General features: G+C 44.6%; 1 long non-coding RNA gene across 1 annotated transcript; it reads right to left on the bottom strand.

The window, feature by feature from the left end:
• Positions 1-1,121: 1,121 nt before the first annotated feature.
• Positions 1,122-11,619, bottom strand: LOC107079405 (uncharacterized). Its single transcript, XR_001480377.2, has 3 exons — positions 11,474-11,619; positions 3,426-3,570; positions 1,122-1,344 (listed from the first exon to the last, which is right to left on the bottom strand). It is a non-coding gene; the product is annotated as an uncharacterized lncRNA (long non-coding RNA).
• Between the last annotated feature and the right edge of the window lie 309 nt (positions 11,620-11,928).

Here is an 11,928-nt window from a genome sequence, read left to right as displayed (position 1 = left end):
CTTTCCTGCTGTAGGACAGGTTCAGGGGGTTTCTACATGAAAAGGAAGCTGGCCGTCGTGATCCATTTTGTTTCATTCAGAACAATCCATTCGTGTTTTTTTTATGCCCACCCAATTTTGGAATTTCCAGTTGCAAGTTGTTCCCATCTCAGTTCAAGTGGAGGTAGACTCCTCCTCCTGCCCCCCTTCAAGCCCATCATCTCTTAACACTCCAGAGGTAGCACAGCCCTGTACCTGCGACATGCTGCCATCAGTTGCTATTGTGTTTGCAGAGAGCCGAGGGAATTCTGGATGACCTACCCAAAACGTAACCTTGGTAGTACTTGGCGAACTGAATACCGCCACTGGGTGAATCTCAACTATTGATGTGACCCAGGCTCAAACCTGAGATGCCACTCAGGAGACCCAGCCAGTCAACTTCAATGTATGCTGAATATGCATATCTTTGCGTATGTTTCAACATACATCCAGAGTAGCATGTTGCAGGCTCTTGAAGAGTTGTGTCCTAACATCACATATGTCTGATCTTTCCTAAAAGTCAAAGGCAAAATCTTCTCATAAGTCCTTACAGAGGGCACAGAGGGTCTTGAATATTAATGGCACACGTATAGCAAGACATGCATTTTCTATCACAAATCGTCCTTGTCCATGAAAGATCATGCATATTCCTACATCTTCTCTGGACAATCGCCACATTCTGTTTGTGGCGATATTTATTGACAGCACCATCATTTATGCAGCCTTGAAATGGACAGTGGCTGTTGCTTGCCTCCCTAGAAATGTAAAAAATTACTCCAGCTCAGGTGAAACACTGGGCAGTGATATGAATAATAGAAACTGGGATGTTTCTTAGAAAAGGGGCCTCTATAAGACTGAGATGTGTAATGTTAGTAATGTGTTATTTTGTGTGTGGATGTGCAGGTTGGGGGGAACAGTTTCTTTTCATTTCAGAATCGACTGTATCTTGTGAGAGTGACTGTTGGAAGGACAGTTGTTGAGGGCTGTTGGAGGATCAGTAGAGACTGAAGAAAAACATTCTTTTTACTCAGATTTTGTTGGTTTTATGTTAACAGTGTACTATTCCGAACAAATAAAACTACTGGACTCATTCCTCACAAGTGTACAGTGAAATATTGTTCCTTTTTAATCTTATAAGGGGTCAGGGTGTTTAGTAAATCTACCACATCCTGTTCTTATGACTGGAAGGGAACAGCATATGGTTGTTATTCAGCTTGACCTTACTGCTGTGACTGTCCAGGGAGGGTGAGAACTATGTCCATTTTCCTCCAAAACATCCAGTTGAAAAGTGATCTTTGCCATTTCTTGCTGCGAGTCCCATGATGCCTAGAAGACAGAAAAGTATGCCTGGATGAGTGATGCAGCCCTCTCTGAAAGACCTGCGAGCTCGCAGAGGACTGGTTTCCCACATGGTCGATAACCCACATCTGTTGGCTAGTGAACTGAGAATGCCCTGCTCGTTTTAGAGCCATCCCAACCTCCAACCTGGTGGCACTCAGCCCATTTTGCAGTGTCACATGGAGAGTCCCAGTCACAGCCAGTTGTGTAACGTGGTTCAAACTGGCAACATTGTGACAACACTGAAGGGAAAATGATCTTTTCTGTTGTTTACCTTAAAGCTATGTGTTCTAAATAAAAAGAAACCTGAGCTCATAATATACAAAGCATGTCCCCATAAATCACTCATGCGTCCTAAGGATTTTGTGCTGCCTTTGTAAACCTGCATTTGCAGTTGTGCTTCTTGCTCAGAATATCAGGGAAAGCTCATACATGGAAGACAAAAAACACCAGTGTTTTGTGGAAGTAATTATCATTACTGAGACTATGCACCTTTTGCAGAAGTGAGTCTAATCCAGTGAAAGCAAATAAACACAGATTTCAGGGTTCATTTGATGTGGTTATTAGCCCCTGAAGCATATAGGCTTGTGTTTATTCACATGCTGAAATTATTGGACACAACTTCATTTATCATGTTCTGTGTTTATTTGCTGAAGAGGCATCCTGCTTTTCTTCTTTGTTCCACTTTGGAGTAATGGTTTCTCAGATTTTCTTTTAATAGTTTCTTGACCTTTGATGTGTATTTTATTGTACGTGAAGAAAGCGGCGATTGTGGCCTTGTGATGACGTAGACGCACGGCAGCTTGTTTGTTTTTGTGGTCCTCACCCCATTGCCCGAGAAGCCAATAAATGTAATATTCTCCTTTTTTGTCACAACTTCATGGTTTCTTAATTCCAAACCAGTGATTGCCTTTTGGCACAAGCTAAAGAAACTGGTAATGAGTTCAGCAATCTGAGCATATCAAATATTTCAGCAGGAGAAGCTGGGGTTTTGTAGAAACACTTATGCAAGGGAAAGGTGTTTGTTTGTTGTGTTTATGTCATTGTGTCATGTACTATATGTATCTATCAGAAATGTGATGTTTAGTGTTACAGTGTCAGAAAGCACAGAAGCCAGCAGTACACTAAGTGAATTGTAGAGTATTATGGAGACAGATTTGTTTTTTGTGCAATGCAGTGGAGTGCAAAATGCACATCTGTCCGGCACAAGTGGAAATTCGTGGAAATGCAAACCAAGAACAGCAGGCACTTCTTTACACAAAGGGTTGTGGGAGTATGGAACAAGCTAACCAGCCATGTTGCTGAAGTCTATGTCCTGGACTCTTTAAAGAAGCGTCTGGATGAGATCACCATCTTATCAGTTCTGAACATCAAACAGCTCGATCAACTGTACTTCTCTCAGTCTCTAGCCATCAGCTAAAACTCTGTGCCATAAAGCTATGCCTTGCTTTTAACAGCCACGTGGTTCAAAACCCCCTCAGTATCTAGTCTAAAGCTATCTGACAAAAATGAGAGGCGCGATATTCTGAAGACACCTCAGAATTTGTCACCCTTAATTATTTTCTATACCAGTTTTTGTTAAGAAGGAACAACTCTGAGGACTTCTCAAATCGCTGTGCTCCCCTTGAATTCCCCAACTCAAGTTGACCCACACAACACACAATACATTGCATCTCACAATGCAAAGCACCCTGCCTGCGCCAACAGAGGGCAAATCTTCCAGTGCTTCATTCATGGTGCCAGCAACACCTACACATACAAAAGCTTTCAACACAGTAACGCTGACCCACGTATGGTGATAGGCAGAGATAGCTGAGAGCCGGTTCAGTCTGTGATCATTTGCTGTGCGTTGGTCCACTATACCCCCAAGCCTGATTCAAATGGAGCATTTGTGGGATGAGCTGGATAGATGAGTACATCGCCTGCAAACGACACTGCTGGCACTCGTGTACTGACTGCAAGGGGACCTGCATCCTGGCTCTGTGTGCAGTATTTCTGTCAGGCTAAGGAAGCTGTGTGCATGCTTATATTCAAAGTAGTGGAGGACAGATCAGGTATTGATCACTTACGTTGGGTGACCCAACTTGATTGCGGCATGAGACCCATGACTTTCAGGCTTTCATCCATCATTTTGGTAAAGGCTTCTTCCAATTCAATGTTGTGGGGGAGCCGGAACCTATCCCAGCAAGCAGCAGGCGAAGGGCAGGGTACACCCTGGATGGGACACCAGTTCATCAGAGAGACACAAATTCAGCCTCACACCTGGGCCAATTTTCCCGGATGCCAATTAACCTGCTAGCATGTACCCAGAGGAAACCCACATGAAGATGGGAAAAATCATACAAACTCCACACAGCACCCCATGTTCAGAATCGAACCCAGGACCCCAGTTCTGCGAGACAGACTCTTAGCACAAAAAATGAAAAGACTGCAGATCGATCTCTTTATTAGCTGGAAGTGATCAGGCTTTTCTTAGAAGAGGGGACCATTGACAAGTAATAATAATAATAATAATAATTGCTTAAACTTATATTTCTGGACACTCCACTCAAAGCCCTTTACAGGTAATGGGGATCCCCTCCACCTCCACCAATGTGCAGCCCCACCTGGATGATGCGACGGCAGCCATAGTGCGCCAGTACGCTCACCACACACCAGCTATCAGTGGGGAGGAGAGCAAAGTAATGAAGCCAATTCATAGATGGGGATAATTAGGAGGCCAAGATTGGTAAGGGCCAATGGGAAATTTGGCCAGGATATTGGGGTTACAGCCCTACTCTTTTCGAGAAACGCCCTGGGATTTTTAATGACCACAGAGAGTCAGGACCTCGGTTTTACATCTCATCTGAAGGACGGCGCCTGTTTACAGTACAGTGTGGCTGGGCTGGGGTTTGGCTACTAGGTGTTCCTGCCTGTCAGAGTAAGCTTTCTCGCTACTTTTAAGCTCCTGTTGGTACTTCCACAAATGTGGCTGAGAAATAAAAGGAAACATGCTGTACTATCACCCAGACTCTGCTACATTGGGGACAAAGGGAAAAAATGCTTGTCTTTTTCAAGTTTTTAATGAAAAAATTCAGTTAAAAAATTGCCTGGATCTAACATGTCTTTTGTATATTGATTTTTAACACAGGCTTGCATCTTGATTTTTTGCCTGCAGACATTTGTCCCGTGAAGATCTTGTTGTTTTGCTTGTTTGCAAACTGCTTATCCTCTCCAACAATTACTATTCTAGGCAGATTGTTTGCAATAATGGGAGGACTTGTTTGAGCTGCTTGAAATGTTTTTTTCCTGTGTTGTGGGGAGATGTTGTTTGGTTTTGCAAACTAAGATCAGGAGTGTTTGTTTATGCCAATAATACCACACACAGCAGCCGTTGTTGAAATTAGTTGTTTGGGTATTTCTCTGGTAGTTATTAGATTTTTGTTCAGTCATATCACTTCCATTTTTGCCGTGAGCTTTAGTTTTAAGAACTTATCTCAATTTGTTTGAATCACAATTTTCTTATATTTCAGGTTTAGGTGATCAGTTCCTTGTAGATTGTATTATGAATTCATTCTATAATAGTCCACAAGAGCCCATCATGAGAATTGTTGATAACTGTTAATGACTCATTCATCTAGGTACTGTAACAACTGCTGTCCTGCAATAATAATGGATACTGGAGCATTTTCACCAGAGCTCGCCAATGTGACCAGATCTCCTTTTGGCCTCTCTATTATCCCTTTTCCCGACATAATTCAAAAGCGTCTCTGTCGCAGAGCTTCATCTTTAAGCGTCCACAGGCAGTGCTGCGTTCAGACCACTCCTCCTTTCCCTCTGACCCTGATCCCTTGGACCGATTCTCCAGCAGCCTCACTCCATGCAGTCCAATCCGCCTTGGAGTCCTGGACCTGGTCCTTATTTCTGCCGCATGCCCGGCTCCATTCCTCTAGTCCAGAATTCCAGAGCTCCATTTGGACTGCCTCCGTTCCAACACTGAAGCCGCCCATGCTCAGTGCAGTACCAGTGCTCATCCCGGACTGCCTCCACCTGGCCACTGACTCAGCTGTCAGTCCACGCAGTCTTAGCCTCAGGTCAGACTGCCTCTGCTCTGAGCTCCCAGCAGTCCACACTGGCCTGGAACCACAGACCTCGCTTACCCAGGCTGCTGGTGCACACCCCTGGCTGCCTGGGCTCATCGCTCCCTACCCTTCCCTGTCTTTCTCTTATCTTTCTTGCTCCAGGGCTGCCTTCCAGCTTCCCAGTGGAACCATCCTGTTCCCTGGCCTCGGTCTGGGAGCTCTGGCCTGACAGTGCTGTCCAGGGCGACCTCGGGCAGTCGCAAGAGGAATGGAGGCCAGAACCCCTCTTTGAACCTGGTCTCAGCACTTGACTTTCCCTGGTCAGTCTCAGATACACAGGGCCGGATTTTGGTGTACATAGGCCCTAGGCACATTCACTCCGAAATGTGCAGAAAAGAGGGGTAAACACCAATTGAATTACGTAGATTTACATGATGCACTTTAAACTATTCTAATACTAAACCACGTGATTGATGGAGCGAGTCAAGTGACCATCACTTCAATACTTCTAGTTTCTGGAACAGCCGCTAGATAGTGTATAATTATTGATTATCCACCTCGAGTAGATCGCAAGCATATGTTCCAGCTCGTTTTTCGTTAATCACTAGTGTTTCCCTCTTTTGTAGGCCCTAGGCACTGTGCCTACACGCCAGCACTGCAGACACACCTCCCAAGAGCTGATGCCATGCACTGGCCTGGTCTCGAGAGGAGACCTGTTCCATACAGACTGGCATTGGTCTGGCATCGGTGTGCCATCTTGTGGTCCGTCCTGGCATAAGTGTGCTGCCCAGCCTTCTGGCTGAAGCTCTCCGCCTTCCATCTTGCCCCGGAGCCAAGCACAGCTCCGGACCTGGGTGGCTCTCCCCTTCTCCTCCTCAGTTTTTCCTCTCTCTCCTCGGGAGGTTTGCGCAGGATCCAACCGTCTCTGGGGTCATCGTTCATTTGGATGATCGAGCACCTGGTCAGTCAGCTCCAGTCTCAAGCTCCTTGATCTCCACACTCTTCGGCCTGGGCTATTTAAGCACCACCTCCCAGTATTCAATTATTCACTTAAGCAGCCATTCCCCTATCACCTTCCCTCAGCTGTTCCAGAGTGCTCGATCCCCTCACAGTCGGGTCTCTTCGGACATCTCCGTAGCTCTGTGCTAGGATTCTGACCAAACAGATCCTAGAGTGTAGCCACAACATGGCAAGAATGAAATTAGTTTTAATATTATTTTTTGAAGTGTTACGTAATGACTGATAATGCTAAAAATTGCATTATAGTGAAATTACCCTGAAGTGTACTGTATGTACTTTACTGTATATTGACTGTATCTCCATTCTTCCATACATTTTCTACCCGACTCTTCCGATTCAGAGTCAGGGCGGAACCGGAGCCTATCCTGGCAGAGTACATCCTGGGTGGGACACCAGTCCAGTGCAGGGCGACAGATTGACTAAATGGAGATAATTATTTTGTAATGTTGTAATATTTCTAAGTTGTGTTGTAGATTGATTGCAGCGTTAGCATGTGGCCCCTCTGGACATCTAAGAGTGAACACCGCCATGTTTGTCAGTGATGACAGATTTAAGCATTCCAAACCCCAGTGAACTTGCTTGAAGTTGACTTCCAGAACTGATCTTTGGTTAGTCTTCTTAGTGACTTAAAGCTGACGCACAGATAGATTCGACAGTCTAGTTCTGTCAAGCTGTCATAGCATCTCATCCTGTTTGCAGTAAATTGCCACCTCAATCGCTGCCGCCCACAGCTCATGAGGCAGACTGCTTGAGTGACTAATTGATCCAGCTGAGCTCTATGCGCAATCAGTTATTTCCACGTGCCTGTCATCACATTCTTTTTCACACAGGAGGGTCTTATTTGCCAGTGGCAGCAATCTGAGAGTTAACATTACTGCACATTTGTAGAAAACAGTTGCTCAGTGGTGCCTGAGGTGGGCCTGTCTGAAACTACTGTTGCATGTTTTCTGACAGTGGAAAGCACAGCATTACGGGAAGGACCAGTGAGAAATAATTATGCAATCTGGGCAGAATAGATAAAGACTAGAATCTCGGTTAGGAGATTGTTTTATTGTTTTATTTTATTTCCTAAAGAACAAGTGCAGACATAACGTGGTGTTTTACTGTCACCAAACATAATGAAAATGTGAAAACGCTTACAGGTACTTTCATGGAAAGAAAAAAAGATTGTCTTTGCAATAAAATGCAAATGGAAAAGCAATTATTATAGAATTTGTTGTCTAAAGTTCAGCTCTCCATTTAATGTCAGGGGAAGAAAGGATGTTCCACTAAACTGCGGAATATGTTTTTGATTTTTCTGGTCTGAAATCTGAGATCAGAAGGCTTGGATAGAAGGAGATAAAAACCAGCCAGGCCTGTCCATGTTTTACAATTAATGACGGGGGGGTGGAATGACTGGGTGATTTTTTTATCTCAAAACCACTAGGGAAGGAAGATAAGTTTTTCCTTTGAAAAGTTTCCCACATAAAGAGTTCATTGGGGGTGTCTGTCTCTGGTATATACTGTACATGCACAGTACATGCATGAGCATGCTGCTTATGGAGTTGAACAGGCAGAAGACCCATACAGTGTAAGGCAGTCCATTCCATTGCCACTTCCTTTCTGTATGTGTGTGGCTTTTAAAGTCAAACTTCAAATTGGCTTGTTCAGTTGGACTTGTACCACTCAGTATCTTTATTCTACTTAATGCATGGAAAGAGAGATCAAATTGTTGGCTCAGGGGGAATTAAGGCATTCCAACTCCATAACTCCAATTATGCAGCATCATTTCTGAAAGTTGTTAACAAAACATGAACAAGCCTTTGTGTGTAGGTTAACTGATGAGAAATGTCCTAAAGACATCTTCTTTGGCATCCAAGGTGCTCAGTCACAAATATGGGATAGAGACTCACATAGAGTTCACAAACCGTGTCTTTCCCCTGTGCAAATGGTGGGAAGCACCCAAATATGTATCAGAATAGAAAACCTAACTTTTCTCTTTTTGCAACTGCTGTGACACTGAAGGAACTGAGAACATCTCATTTTTTGAAATGCCACAGGTGCTTTATGGTGTTAGTGAGAAGAAGTTCATGTGGAGGTCAAATTCTTATCTCGCACTTCCGCTCTCACTGCATCTAAAGCTCCTTGGCTGCAGACGGCGCTGCGTGCGTCTTTTCTAGCACTTAGCCTTTCACTTCCTTGAAGACTGATGTGTTTTTCATTTTATGTTGCTTTGACCTTACTTTCATCATGTTCGTCTCCTGCAAGAGAACCTTAAATCACTTTCTATTTCAACTTCAACTCTCCACCAAAAATAAAGAGGTTTTCCTGATGTTGTAAAGCCTTCCAGAAGTTTGTTGCAGTTTTCTCTCCCCTTTTTCCCTTCTCTCTCTTCCTAATTCCTCTAACTCTGCTTTTTCTGCTTCCCTTTTGTTTATGTCCCTTCCAGGTCAAATATCAAATCCATTGCTCCTATGGCCCCAGCCTATATGGATGTAATTTTGTCTCTTCCCTCTCCCAAGTGATTCAGTCATTCTTTTTGCTTTCCTTGCAGGAGCCCATGGAGACTGACTCCTACACTGCCCCATGGGTGCAAGTGTGCAGTGACAGTCTGCAACAGATCCACCCCTCCTTGTTCATAACTCATGGTGTCCCAACGCTCGGGCCTACTAATGGGTTATCCCCCTGTGCCATTTATTTCCCACACAGCTAAAGTCCAACTGGTGTGGTGTCGGTCCTTGACTCTTCTCCCAAAGCTTTCAGCCACATATGTAGCTGACATTCCTGCTTCTGTTGGGGGTTCAGCTCAGAATACGTCCTCTACCATCCTGTCTAGCAAACTTCAGCAAGCGGCAGCTCTCTTTCTGCTTCCACGTCAGGCTACTCTTCTGGATCACAGCAGTGTCTTCTGCTGCTCATCACAGAGTTAAAGGTCCTAAGGTAGCCAGTCCTGCTATCGCTGCAAGCTGCTAGTACTGCTGCCTGTTCCCTGAATCAGATTCTGTCACCTGCATCGTACATGTTTCTCATGCACTGTATATCTGAATCTGCTCATTCAAACAAAGTCAAAACTGCATCATACCTCATCTCATTTTTGCATCTGGTTTTGCCAAAACTGCAGCTGAACGTCCTGGCCATATTTCCCATTGGCCCTTACCAATCATGGCCTCCTAATAATCCCCATCTATGAATTGGCTTCATCCCTCTGCTCTCCTCCCCACTGATAGCTGGTGTGTGGGGAGCGTTCTGGCGCACTATGGCTGCCGTTGCATCATCCAGGTGGGGCTGCACATTGGTGGTGGTGGAGGGGAGTCCCCATTACCTGTAAAGCGCTTTGAGTGGAGTGTCCAGAAAAGTGTAAGCAATTATTATTATTAATTAACTTGCTCTTGTCACAATCGTAATCCCTCCTCTTAAGGGCGCTCTTGATTACGCGCACCTGTCCCCTGTTCTGTCTCCTTATTTAAGCTCTCTGCGCTCTCGCTACTCCTGGCTCAGCATTGGGAGATGGACGCCCAGAAGCCCACCTACCAGCGGGTCAAGGAGAGACCCGATGGCATAGGTTCATCACGGCATCCTGACCATCTGAGTATGGGGCTCGGAGTGCCTGGCCTTGTTACCTTTGTCTTATTCCCTGTCCCTGTTCTGGATCCCATTCCTGATTTTAACTCTTTTTGTTTAGTCTTGGTTGGATCCCCCGTTTTTGGACTTAGGACTGCGTCCCGGATTCCCTCTTTTGGGCTACCGGAACTTGTTTGCCATGGGCATGCCCCCCAAGCACCAGATCACTGCAGTCAAGCCCCCCTGTCTGTCAACCCGTCCTGATCCTCTTCGTCTCCTCACCTGATGTTCTTCTCTACTTACTTCCAGATTATACCCTCTGCATAGGGTCCTGAACTATGCTTTGCAGGAGCCTTGACCGGCTCCCATTACAGCTCTTAGCTCAGTTTTTAAAATTTGCTTTGGTGTTTTAGGGATTCTTTTGGTGGGGATGTGACAGCGCTCATCTCCGACCACTGGTTTCTTTTTCTCATCTAGGCGAGTTCAAGCCAAAGTACGTTTCATTATTATTTGCACAAACAGCTGAAATAAAGTTATTGAACAGAAGTTTAAACGGAGGTCACACTCCACATCCCTGTGCATAAAAGCTCCCCAGCTGCAGATGACACTGTGTACTTCTCTTCTTGACCCTCTCTCTACCCCAACATCACCATTGCAGCACCTCTCCCTGGGACATACCTCATAAGTGATGGGGATTGTGACAGTGCTGATCTCCGACCAGTTCAGTAATTTCCTTAGCCAACCTTTTTATTCATCCTCTCATTTTATCATTAAATTCTAACTGAAAACTGAATTGAATTAGTGGAGCAGGGACAGATGGAGACACAGAAGATAGAAAAAGGTTCACAATGACCCACACCATAGAAACACGGACTAGCTAGTTACAAAAATAAAATGTCACAGCTCTTTTTTAATAACAAGAAACATTGCACCAAACCAGAGGCACTTTTTGACAAAACCTGCACATTCTTGTGTTTTAGACACATGCAGTCAGTAACTAGCAGTCAGATGTTCAGTGTAAGGCAGGGAAACAATAGTTCACTTTTAAACCATAACTCTGTGATTCATTAGATGCATTTTCACAAATGAAATCCCTAACTTCCAGAATAGTACATGTCCCAAATAAAAAGAATCACTTTTTGCTCCCCCCCCGGAAAACAGATGGCGACCACACCTTGTCAAACCACAGACAGTTTAAGCTGAATTCCATTGGGTTTTCTGGTTAAGACAAAATAGAAAACAGACGAGGGAAGAGCAAAGCATGGAAAACGAATATGCAAACCATTAAAAGCCAATGGCTGACAAGTAAAAAATCTGACCTTTTTACTCAAAACATTATGAACATAGTTGCTTGGTTTGTGCTACACTCATCCCTTTGGGCATGAGATCAGATTAAAAAAGGCAGCACCGCCTACATATTTCTGTGTGCAGTTAATGCATTAGAAGGTGCTCTTAGAGGAGGAATATCTAATGGACTGTGAATTGCAGAATCATACCTTCAGGGAAGCGGAAGAACTCTCTTTGGCGTGTGTTCCAGCAGCCTCCCTAGCAATACCACAATTCATGGAGCCACAGAGGAACAAGCATCCCACATGTTTTTCTTTTCTCTGGCATTGGAGGTGTTTTTGGGTGAAACAGTGAGTGGGAGGTGTCCGGCTTTAGCTAATATTTGGCTCACTGTACTTAAGGAGGAAGAGGCGCTGTACGTCTGTGACCACAAATGCAAATGTTCATGCCTCAGCATGTGCTAGACGACTGCCGAACACTTGCACATTACTTCAACCAGCATGATGCATGGCTTTTCCAACAACAGTCTATAACGGCACGTGGCCCACTTCAACTATTGTCTCATCTCCGGGCAGTCGCACTTATCTGATGCCTTGCTCTGCTCTGATCTGAAAGACAAATCTCACAGAGTTTGCAAAGGAATGATACATTTACAGTAAAGGAA

This window comes from Lepisosteus oculatus, chromosome 15, assembly GCF_040954835.1.
Source record: "Lepisosteus oculatus isolate fLepOcu1 chromosome 15, fLepOcu1.hap2, whole genome shotgun sequence".
Taxonomy (NCBI): domain Eukaryota; kingdom Metazoa; phylum Chordata; class Actinopteri; order Semionotiformes; family Lepisosteidae; genus Lepisosteus; species Lepisosteus oculatus.
Note: the sequence above shows the minus strand (reverse complement) of the source record. Positions and strands in the feature narration are given on the sequence as shown.